The sequence below is a fragment of the Schistocerca gregaria genome, chromosome 4 (assembly GCF_023897955.1).
Source record: "Schistocerca gregaria isolate iqSchGreg1 chromosome 4, iqSchGreg1.2, whole genome shotgun sequence".
Lineage (NCBI taxonomy): Eukaryota > Metazoa > Arthropoda > Insecta > Orthoptera > Acrididae > Schistocerca > Schistocerca gregaria.
Window position 1 is genome coordinate 333,344,123 of NC_064923.1, and position 12,877 is coordinate 333,356,999.

Sequence of the window (12,877 nt, forward strand, 5' to 3'; positions counted from 1 at the left end):
TTTCGGAGACAATGGAGGGAGGAGGATGGAAAGGGGAAAGTGGGTGGAGGGGGAAGAGAGAGAGAAAAGAGAAGCTCCGTCGTCTCCGTCCTCGTTATAGGGAAACCATTACGTGGGGGAGGGAGACCAGTCGAACCGATGCAGAACAGCCGTGAGAACGCTGCCACCTCCGATTCCTGCTGTCGTTGCAGAAAGCAGACACGTTCCGTCTCCCTTTCTGGCCCAGCGGTAGGTACCTAGCAACAAATCCAGGAACGCTCTTGTACTATGGGGTACTAAACGTTCTGTGAACAATCTTTGAATGCTGAAACTGGGTCGTAAAAGAATGTGAAAGCACCACATAGCGTGTGTGGCCGACCCTCTTCCACACATAAAATCAGAGCACATCACAAGCACGAACTCTCAGTGTTATCTTCTCAAATCCAATACTACGGTACGGTGTCGATGTTATAACTACGAAACAATAAAGATTTTAACAATAACACATCTCTGAAGAATGAAATGTTGTATACTTGAACGACACACAATATCACCTGACACATAAATTCGTTCCTTTTAATCTGTACGTACGTATACTGCTTTGAAGGCATAGAGCCATTTTTCTTCCTTTGGCATATTAAAGAGAAACTGCTGTTCAGCAATGAGCTGTACCCTTACTGTTTCACAGGTTTCACAGAAACCAGTCATCTCTGTTACAGTAGAGGCGCACACGTGTTGTTGAGCTCCTATGAAGGGCCAAAACAGCGCAGCATCACGGAAATAAACGTGCAGGCATGTTGTCAGAAAGACTCAAAATGTGCGAGCTTTGAAGAAAACCACAACTAACAGAAAATATTCAGGATGAACGCAAATTGGTAACGTAAATCTCCTTTATGTAGAATTTTAACTTCCACACTAAGGAAGAAAGGAAGGAAGGAAAGCAGATTTAGTGCAATGTTTCATCAACATGAGAGTCATTAGAGACAGAACACGATCTCTGTTTGCAGAATGAGTGACAAGGAAATTGCCCTGAACCTTCTAGACTGACCTAGCATAGCATTACCCTAAGGGAATCGGGGGATATCTCGGAGAAGCCAAATATGAATGATGTAACGGGAATCAAACTTCTCCTTCAAACGCTATGTCTAAAATGGAATGTGTCAACAAAATCAGCATTAAGGTAGGTAATACTAAAATTCTTTTTAAGGCACTTGTTATTGAAGGAAAAAGACATGACCCGTTGCTGTCTGAGTCGCTAGTAAAACCTCTCAGCTGCTTACGTTGTTCTATAAAAATATATAAATTAAATTGTTTAAAACGCAGGTAATAATTGAGATATGTGTGTGATGCACATGAACTAGTCGTAATGCTCTCCTGAATTAGTGATAGGGTTGTACAGCCTCAGCTGGCTGGAGTGGCCAAGCGGTTCTAGGCGCTACAGTCTGTAACCGCGCGACCGCTACAGTCGCAGGTTCGAATCCTGTCTCGGGCATGGACGTGTGTGTGATCCTTAGGTTAGTTAGGTTTAAGTAGTTGTCAATTGTAGGAGCTGAAGTTAAGTCCCATAGTTCTCAGAGCCATTTGAACCATTTTTTTACTGTTCTCATTTCATTCGTATCACAGGAAGTATTTATAACTGTCACCGCTGATTTGGAACTCGATTACAGATTACAATTATGTGTCAGATAGGGGCTCGAAGGCGTAAAGAGAAAGTTTTCAGGTTGGAATACCGCTCTGGCATACAGTTTTAATTTACAAGAAAGCTCCAAAGGCCGGTGGATCTTTTCCTCTCAGGCATTAAACTTTCTTATCCTATGGTTCGTAAACTACAAATCTCTTTGCTATAGTGGCAATATCTACCTTTACACGTTTACTTCTTCCCCATAGCAATACATTTTAAAATAAACTTATTGTACTGGCAATGCAAAGATATCCAGAAAATGGTAACCAAAGACGCCAAACAGAGATCGATGTTTTTAGAAAATAGAAAATTGGGAAAAGATAGATTTACATTGCAACACTGACTCAGAAAAATACTAGAAATGTATTAAAAGAGGAAGTGACAATTTCACAATGACTGAGAACTCAGGTCCTTCCATCTGAAAATCGTAAGTATTGACTACTGCGGTAACCTCACTAGATGACCGGTACTAATTTTTCCTGGCGCCCAAGAAAATGTAAAAAACTATTAGACCAATTGTACTGAACTGATCAATTTGTTGAAATTGGTCACAGCGTCAGGTCACAGATTAGCGTCTAAAACCTGTCCTTTTCCAATACGCTATGTCTACTAGTATCATTTGATTAGTAACGGAAACGTAACACAGCTCAGCAGGAGCACAACCATTCAGACTGAAGGCTGATATTGTTAGTCGTTTATGTATCTCGTATATGCCTACGTTACCTGATTATCGTAATAAAGCACTGCCTAGAAACTGAGATCCGTAAACTAGCGCACGATTTTGTACATTTCAGAGGTTATGCATAGATATCTGCACCGTTAGCTCATACATTTCTGTAATATCTGCTCGTGGTATTTAATGAGCTTTAACTATGATTCAATTTTTTGACCAAAAAAATTAAAAGAACCCATTAGGAGAGGAGGAAACGAAGTTAACCTTCACGGGTTGAAGTGATATCTCAGCCATTACAAAGTGTAATATTTACAGAGAGCTTTCCAGTTCAACTCTACTTACCATTAAGTCGTTGCAGCGCATTTGGTCTGGATGCATACGCTGGTTCGGTTATAAAGGATGTCATGAGACCGTTACAAAACCTCTCCTGAGACACGTTGGACCACAACTGTTGAAACTGGTCTTTGATATCGTTGAAACTGAAGGAGTTGACGTCCGAGTTGGTTCCACACATGGTATATGGGGGACAGATATGATATCTTGATAACCACGGGAGCACCACAATATCACGGATGCAGTTCGTAAGACACGTGCCATCTATGGACGAGCATCGTCCTATTGAACAATGGAACCACAATACTGTCGAATGAGAGGTAACACGTGAGGAGGCATGGTGTCCATGACGTACCACTGTGCCGTTAAAGTTCTTTCAGCCACCCCCAGCAGTGATCATAATCGATGGGTCCCCACACCGTGACACCACGGATAACACTGCTGTGCCTATCCAAAACATAGGAAGAATGGGACCTCTCCCCACGCTACCTCTTAACTCGCCGACTGTCGCCCGTCGCCTCAATTATGGTCGATGAATGTCATTCGGCAGAATACTGAACAATTATTAATCACTGAACACAGTGCGACGCCACTTGTCAGCACCACTTCAAATGCAGCCGTTAGTGTTGTGTTGTCAACGGAAGTTCGTATATACAGGCTGATGCAGAATATTGCGGGGAACCTGTCACCCGTTCTCAGATAGAGAGCACAGATATGAAGGGGTTTGTACATTAAGCACAAAATGGCTATCTACCTTTGTGGTGCTCAGACGTGCTAGACCGGAACCTTGATGACGTTTAGAACTGTCCTCTCTGTCCCTTATAGACCAGCCCAGGGACACTGGCAAACGCGAATGTCCCATAAAGTTGGATATCGATCGAAGGTATTAAATACGTTGGCCACTTTTGGACTTTGAAATGTAGTCAGGGTAAGAGACGAAAATTCGTGCCGGACCAGCACTCGAACCCGGATTTTCCGCTTTACGCTAGAGGTCGTAATAACTGCCTTAGCCATCGGAGCACGTTTCCCTTCCGACACTAATTCTCACGTGGTTTGTTATTAACTCTTGACGCAGTGACACCCATGAGCCCATTTCTCGCTGTCTCTGTTATTCGTAACAATTCTGGCATTGGGAGCATATATAGGGGGAAAAAATAACGACACACTGCGAAGGAATTATTATAGTAGGGCAAAAGTCAGTAGGTGTGACATACATCTACAGAACAACATCTTATTACTGTTTCAGAAAAATTCGATGACATATTACAGAGAAACAGCTTCACAAACTGTGCAGTCAGTAACGGTTTGGTCCACATCTGGACCTTATGATGCAGATAGTCGGCCTGACATTCATTCATAGAGAATATCGTGCCAAATTCTGTGCAACTGGTGCGATAGATCACCATAATCTGATAATACCGCAGTGTTTACAATTCTGAGGAAATCCGACGACGTTTCTGCCCGAGGTAGGTTTGACTAGCACGACGAAAATCAGCAGAACCTCTCGCCATTTTGGTCAGCATTATATTGCTGAAATATATTCCCAGGATGATTCTCATGAAGGGCAAAAAAACAGGACATAAAATAGAGTCGACGTATCTCTTTACTGTAAGGGTGACACAGATGGCAACCAAAGGGGTCCTGCTATAGAAATAAATGGCATCCTAAACTCTCGCACCTGGCTGTCGAGCCGTATGGCCCACTGCTGGCTGGAGCATTATCAGACACATCTGGGCTCAGTTCGCAGTGGGTCTAACCACTGAAGACAGAACTCTAGTCAATAAGTTTCCAGGCCGAAGTCTTATCTGGAGACGCCTTGGATAGTGGTGGGATACAAACCTGACTGTCGCCCGCCAAATGGTCCGACAATCAGGAGTCCTGAACTGGGTTGCCATTTCTTTTCGTAACAGGACCCCTGTGATTGTTATCCGCAGACCTTAATAGGACAGCGGTACAACGACTATATTCTACACCCATGGCAAGTCATCCTAGACCTACGTTTCAGCAAGATAAGGCCAGCCCACATACAGGGAGAATTTCTACTGATTGCCCTCGTGCTTACCAAACCCTACCTTTACCGACAATGTTGTCGAATCTCTCTTAAACAGGGAACGTTTGGAATTCTGCGGCTATGACTCGCAAACCACCTTGGGATTTTGACGATATAACGCAGCAGTTGTATAGAATTTGGCACGGTATTCCTCAAGACGACATACAACAAGTCTATACGTCAATGTGAAGTGGAATAACTGCTTGCATAAGTTCCAGAGGAGGACGAAATCGTTACCAAGTTGCTCAATTTTTGAAGCTTCTTTCCTTGAATAAATCATCCACGGTTTCTGAAATTTTAATCATTTGTTTGCCTGTATCTGTACCTCATATCTATTGATTTCGGTATCATTTGGATAATTCCTCCGTGGAGCGCCTTTTATTCTTCTTTGTTTATTTCTTTTCTTTTTTTAGTCCTAGCCTGCATATAAATCTGATATTGCCCGATTCTACTAGCCCGCCACAATGTTATTCCTTTCTGTAAGGTTCTCATACCAGTACCAGGGATCTCCTTGTTCTTCACCGTGTGCAGTCATCTAACGCTATTCACGCCTGTTTTGTAGTCTGCCAGGCCTCGTAGCATTACTATCCACAAACAGCGCTACTGCAATGTGGTGGCCGTTCTGCCTGTGACAGAACTGCAGCTTAATCATTTACATACATTATGACGATGTATTCATGTACGAAGCTACACTGACATCCGGCCAAATTTGGTGAGTGCTTTCATGTTTGTGTAACGATGTGTATTTTTTTAGTAAAGACTTCCGTTGTTTCCCCATGGTTTTTAAATATATTCTTACGTACTATTAGGTCTTCGTACCGCACTATCCTAAAAGAAATGCCAATGCACATTGACGTTATGCCCAAGATAATTTAGTGGGTGCGATAGCGCTACAGAAACACTCAACTTCAGCATTGATGGACGCTAGAAGACAGGGGGAGAGATTTACCCTTGGCGCTAACCGATACGTTCGTCACACATTGTAGATTGATTCCTGCTGGTATTTTCTTATCTTTTAGCACTGACAACTCTGCGCAACCCGCTGCTCTTGGTCGTTAAGCGAAGGCCGCCGGCTACTACATTGTGTATAGTGAGAGATAATACCTGAAATTTGGTATTCTCGGGGCAATCTTGTCACCATGGATCTCAGAATATTGAATTCTCTAACAACTTCCGGAATCGGATGTCCCACTCGTACAGCTCCTGCTATCATTGCGCTTTCAAAGTCTGTTGGTTCCCGTCGTGCGACTATAATCACGTAGCAAACATTTTCACCGGAATCATCTGAATACAAATGATAGTGCCAACAATGCACTGTCATTTTATACTTTGTGGAAGCGACAATACCGCCATCTGTATATGTGTAGCTCGCTATCCCTTGCCTTTTGTCATCTCAGTATAAATTAAAGCGAATCACCGAAGCGAAAACAATCATGCACGAGAGGGAACAGTTGCTAATATCTCGGCTCCTTGTGTTTGCTATTGGTAGGTGGTGGATGATCACTACTGTGGGTGGTGGAACAGCGTTGGTAGCAACAAGAGCTGCTAATTCATTACTCTGTGGTGCGTAGCAACAAAGCAGCGAGTGGTTATCAGGTCGTAGGTGACATCTCGTCTAGAAAACATCACGGGTGAAACTGACATTCTGACAGCGAACAAACTACAATAAACGTAGAGACGATCTACGCTGGCAGAGCTGTGCAAGGCGTGTACCGTACACAGGGGTGTGAAAGCACTGAGGTAAGCAGTGGGCCTACTGCCTCCAGGAGTTTGAGGTTACGTCAGCGACTCAGCGGGAATGCTGACATGAGGTGCGTGAAGCTGCGTGTGCGTGGACTGTATGGCACTTTGCAGCTCAGGTCAGTTTGCACCAGGAGGCTCTCACCAGTTGTGCTCGCCCTTGCAAGCAAAAGTCGTCTGCAATTGTATGCTCGCACAGGTAAAGGTGATTGGAAAGCTGCTCAATTCAGGTATTGAGTGACCTCCCTCAAGTGAAAGAATTTGTGGCGGCTGAAAGTTTTCTCAGAAGTGGTTAACTGGCTGGAAGGCGTCAAGTCCTCAAGGTGGGACACAGAACCAGTAGTACACATTTCTTTGGTAAGGAGCAAGTCTCATAGTGACAGCTTGTAAAACTATGGCTACTCGTAAGCCAGCACTGACGTGGCCTTCTAGTGCGAGGCTACTAGAATTCATACATTTGTTTAAAAATGTAGGGGAGTTATATGGGCTTGGTACATACTTGCTTTGCCAAGGCATCAAATTCCGTCGTATAGCCCCATCAGAGAATAAGGCTAAGGGATAAAGTAACTAGGTCACTGAGCCACAACGCTGGTTCTTCGCCTCGCACACGATGCAGTAATTGTCTGGCGTCATAGTTGCCGTTCTTTTTGTATCGAGTAGTCCCTAACTAAACTGCATTTGGCTGGCTCTGCACTGGTCCTCATTTTATTTAGTACCACCGAAAAAATCTTTGATATGTAATATGTCCAGAATCTCTTGTATATGGCAGAAGGCCCCATGAAATGGTTTGAGGTACACATAGTCTGGGTTTTATTTCTTACGCAGAAATTCTGTTAAAACGTATCACGACCATGAAGCTCTAAAACATACGCACACAGAGAAAGATTTTTGTGTCTTTTTGACGTATTGGTTTCTTGCTATTTAATTTCCTCATCCTCAAGTGTCATTGCTGATCATTTTCTGATTTCTTCGCCTTGAATTTATCGATTTATTATTCCTATTCTGTAGTGTTCTGGAACATCAGGATTGCTGCATGACGTTGGGAGCCAGAGTTCGTGGGATTCAGTCAGTGCTGGATGAGTGGTGCGTATAGAACAGCATTGACAGGCGGATCGCGGAAAGGGCATACTGAAATTACATTACTGTCAATTGTCGAGAGCGCGAATGTAATGTGACTCATTGACCTAAATGATTCGCCAATTCGTATCCGAGTAGTAATGTAAACAGAGCACGAAAGCAGGTTACCATTTTTCTTCCTAGATACAGAACTTCGTAAATGTGCTACGTTCTGCCATTTGACGGGAAAATGGGATTGCCTTATGCCCATTTTTTCCATAATGAAGCCTGGATGGTAATATGCTGAAGAACGAAAGCATATGAAGAATTTTTCTGTGTCGTCGTTTGGTAATGACTATGGGGTGACGTTGCCAGGTTGTAAACGTAGTAAAGTGTTTTTCTTTAAAGGTTTGATGCAATAAAATACCTTACTTCAACAAATTTAAGGAGGGTTCAAATGGCTCTGAGCACTATGGGACTAAAGAACAGAGGTCATCAGTCCCCTAGAACTACTTATACCTAACTAACCTAAGGACATCACATCCATGCTCGAGGCAGGATTCGAACCTGTGACCGTAGCAGTCGCGCGGTTCCGGACTGAAGCGCCTAAAGCCGCTCGGCCACCGCGGCCGGCGATCCTATCAGTAATGATTACGTTACTCTGAGGCAAATAAACATGCTACTTACTAGACTTGGATGGGTAGTTATTGTGAGAGCACACAGTGTTGATAGATGAATGATTTGCTGGAGGTCCAGTTGAATTTTCCGAAGGAGGTTCATCTAACGGTCAATGAGTAAGTAATCAGAGGCAATGATCGTCGAACTATTTTTGTGGTAGATATTGTGGGCTGTCTTGTTAAGAACGGTAGTAAATAAATACACATTTGTGAAAAATGTCACATCGGCCTGAATATGGGTGAGGACTGTAAACAGTAGACAGTTCATAATTTATTAGTGTAACAAGACTGTAAGTTATCCTTTGTATTGCCTAGTGTAGAAGAGCGATGAAGGGAGAAAGGCCAGTCCGTTGACCAGCATGTATATCTATGCACTACGTAACTTGTATCACAGTATGAATTTCTAGTAAATATTCTTAACACTCTTCCCTGCTCCACTGGCGTACCTAGTGAGCAGAAAAATATATAACAATCTACCACGACAATTGTCCTAATACCATTACTGTTATGTAACTTCTGCGATATGTATTGTTTGTTGTATGAACCGGTTTTCGACTGTTACGCCAACATTATGTTGTTAATTACCCCTCTTACTCACATTCCTTAGTTTCATTGTTTCAGTTTCTATAATTTCTCTCGCTGTGTCAAAAAAATTTATTTTCTGTGGTTACAGCAACTTCACCCACCTGCTTAATATCACTGTTATATCATGACTGTTCGTAAGTTGAGACCTGTTAGAGACAAGAAATGAAAAGTTTCCTGAACAGCCCAAACGAAGACAAAGTAATTTATCGTTAGGAAAAACATGTCACGGATAAGTTGCGGACTGACATGACGAAGTTTGACGGGAGCGTTTAAGTTTTTCTAAGTGATAAAACTCTATGACGTACCTCTCCTATGTGTTTCAGTCGCTACGAGCAACTTGAGGAGGCGTCAGTCGTTTCTTTCTCCGAGTCAGGGTCCAAAAGATGTAGGCGTTTTAGTGAAGGCGTCAACTCGAAAACTGCCTAGTAAAGACCTTATCTGTTATAATAAATTTTCAAAGAGACGTAAGAGACTCTGAAATTGATAATAAACACTTCAAACTGCACATGTCCTGACGATCTGACGTCGTAAAAAGCCTAAGAGTTATTGCATTGATTGACTACTCCGTAGGTTCTTGATAGAATATTTTGTACAATATGAATGAAACGCACGCAAAACTGGCGCAATGTTCTACAATATTTATTATTCGCTACACAAAACATTTTTCGGCCGTTACGCCTTCATCAGGTACAAATGTAAGTATGTAGTCCAGTGAATTTTTGTTGGTTCAAAGATTTTGAACTAGTCCACCTTCAGAGTACCTCTCTTTCTAGAGTTAAAAACTATTAATGTTACAATTAGGAATCCAACAAGAAGGATTATTTCAGTGTAAACGCGATAGTAGATTATTTCACTAGGATAAAGTATGTGACAATCTTGACTAGTGAACTGTAGACAAATTACAACATATGTACATAGAAGAAAAAATTGAAGAATTAACTTAGGTAACAAATTCAAAAGATGTGCCTGAACAAAATGATCTTGTCTTTAATTTAATAACTCCTTTGGCCCCTATGGGGGCATAGGGCATCCAGGAGAACTCGCCAACTGTCTCTGTCTTTGGCCGTTTGCCTCAATTCTGCCCAGGTCTTGCAATCTTGTTTTTAATAGGTCCTAACTCACGAACACACAAGACATAACAGTGATATTAAGTAGGAGAGTGATGCAGCTGTGATTATAAAACATGTTTTTTTAACGCAACGAGACAAATAATTGTAAATGAAAGAAAGGAAAATGGGGTATGTGAGTGAGAGTGGTAATTTACAACATGATGATGGTGTAACAGCCGAAAACCGGATAGTACAACAATAATAAATATTGTAGAAATTATATAACAGTAATGATATTAGGACAGTTACATTGTATTATATTGTACTGTATGTTAAGCCGGGGCCTAGAAACGACGGAGAGGCTCCGTCCCCGCCGCAGCCGCAGTGGTCCTCAACTCCATGACGACTACCGCAGTCCACTTCACCCCTCCACCGCAACACACCGAACCCAGGGTTATTGTGCGGTTCGGTCCCCGGTGGACCTCCCCCCTCCCAGGGAAAGTCTTACACCAGACGAAAATAGCCCGTATCTTTGCGTGGTAGAGTAATGATGGTGTACGCGTACTTGTTTGCGCAGCAACGCAGCAATCACCGACATAGTGTAGCTGAGGCGGAATAAGAGGATCCTGCCCGCATTCGCCGTGGCAGATGGAAAACCGCCTAAAAACCACCCACAGATTGGCCGACTCACCGGACCTCCACACAAGTCCATCGGGCGGATTTTTGCCGGGGACCAGGCGCTCCTTCCCGCCCGGAAAGCCGTGCGTTAGACCGCACAGCCAACCGGGCTGGCAGGACAGTTACATAGTTACATATTTTCCCTCACTGGGTACGTCAATGGAGCAGGACGGAGTGTTAGGAATATTTACAATAAATCCCTTCTGTGATCCATATTATAGTGGTGCATAGATATACATACTGGTGACGGACTGGCGTTTCTCCCTTTATCACACTTCGGAACTAGGCAACACTGAGGATAAATTACAGTTTCATTATTCTAATAAATTATTCATTGTCGACCCTCCTCATCTATATTCTGGCCAATGTGCCATTTTTTTACAATATCTATTTATTTACCACCGTTGATCTCGGAAAAACACTTTGTTACTGAGCCCGTCCGCTACCGATAAGAAAAGATCCGCGTCTTGCTCGACGCTGCCCTATCCCGGTGATTCGTCAGAAGATGGCCAAGTCGCGTGAGTCGGCATAAAAGGTTCGCAGGAAAGGTAGGCTGAGGAGCCTCTGAATGTCGCGTCCGCCTGTGTCATGTCTGCTATGGCCCTGAGTAGCAGTGCCTTCTCTAGCTAGTCAGTAGTAGTTGTCTACGATGCAGGGAAGGGCTCGTGGGGGCTGTGCGCCGTCGTTCTAGCAGATGGACACGTAGTAGTAGTTTGATGGCCGACGCGGTGCTCCCTGGAGGGGAAGGGCAACGCTAGGTGTAAAGTAAGGTTGGTAACTCAGTCCGATGACAGACGTGTATTTGTATGCTATCGGGATGGTCAGACGGAGCTGCCAGCAACTACCTCTACTAGTTGCCGATTTTTGATGCTTCCCGATACTTGACTGGTGGACTTTCATGGCGGGGAGGTGCCTGGAATTATGAGCACTACGTTTGCGTGTAACCAGCTTTGGCTTGCGTTGGGACAAGTGGCTCTCTTACGTGGTTGATGTAACGGTTCCTGTCTCTGCCTCCAACTTCAATAAAATCAGTGGGCAGCAGGTGCCCGCATCATTACGAATTTTGTCGCTGTTTCAAGAATGTGAGTCCGTTTCATCTTTCCTGATGTGGTTAGTTTACTGTAATACTCTAAATTGTTCATCTGCTGACTCACTTGTTCTAATGACGTTAATTTGCTTATAGCTGCCACACATGGTGAGAAGAATTACACCGATTCTTCACAACTTCGTTCTGAGGTAAGTCTTACAGAAAGATCCCAGCTTCGCTGCAAATTCTCACTAATTTGGATGGGATGGTTACTATCAGTCAAAAATGACAGCCGATATCTTCTCAATTTTTTAACCGTACTCCAGTAAGATCTGTTTTAAACAAATATCTCTCAGGATTTTACTGTGTAAAGGAATTTTTTTTTAAAGCTACAGCATTTTTGTCCCCAGTTCCTTTAGTATATATTATATGGTTCATTTAGTGACCGCTAAGTTTTATTTATTACATTTTTTGTTGCCTCAAGATTCGTCGTGTAATTTTTGATCGTTTGAAAGCAGTTTTCTGGGTTTTAAATTGTGACGTCATTGACCAGTTCGTGTTAGTCCTATGCTGTGTAACGCTTTTATATGTGTGTTTTGGATTTCTCCTGAGGCTAATGTTAGGAAATGCATTTGTGAAGGTGTCAGGAAAGTCGAAGCCCCGTTTGATCTTGAAAGCTACTCCCGCCGTGGCATCTGCAGTACTAGTGTCATTTGAATTTGTTGTAAATTGTGCAAACTATGATACGGTGTCTTTGTTTCTTGTAACGTAAGCATTTATTTGTAATTTATTGTTAAATAAATGGTTGCACTTTATTAGTGTTTCCTCTGGGTTTATGTGCATGATCCTTCCTCGCACAAACTGAGCATAGTTGGCAGTTAACTTCAAGGGTATTAAAACTCCAGTTCAGTCATTCTAAAAATGCCCGCCTTGAATTGGTTTTTCTTCCGATGAAAGAGGAAGAACCTGCTCGGTAGTATGTAGGGGGGAAAAAGGAAGAGGTTGAGGGGGGAGGGGTGAGAGAAGATTTCACAGCACAAACATGTTGTATGGTTGACAGTGCCCTATGCAGAACTAACTGAAACGTTGCCGTGGAGCAAAAACGTAACCTTCGACAGGTTCCCGCGCCTTTTCGCCTCAACCGTCTTTCGTAGCCTCGTCACGAGATTTTTGTAGTATTTTGCTCTGGCACTCTTATACGCACAGTCTGCCAGCACCACACCATGGTATAGTTTTTGCGCAATAATGGCTAAGTCTTCGTTTGTTGTGTAGTTGGAGTGCATATGTTTCCACAATCGGCTTCGTTCTTTTATATTGCTTCATAGTGGCATAGCCAGTAAACCCGTACT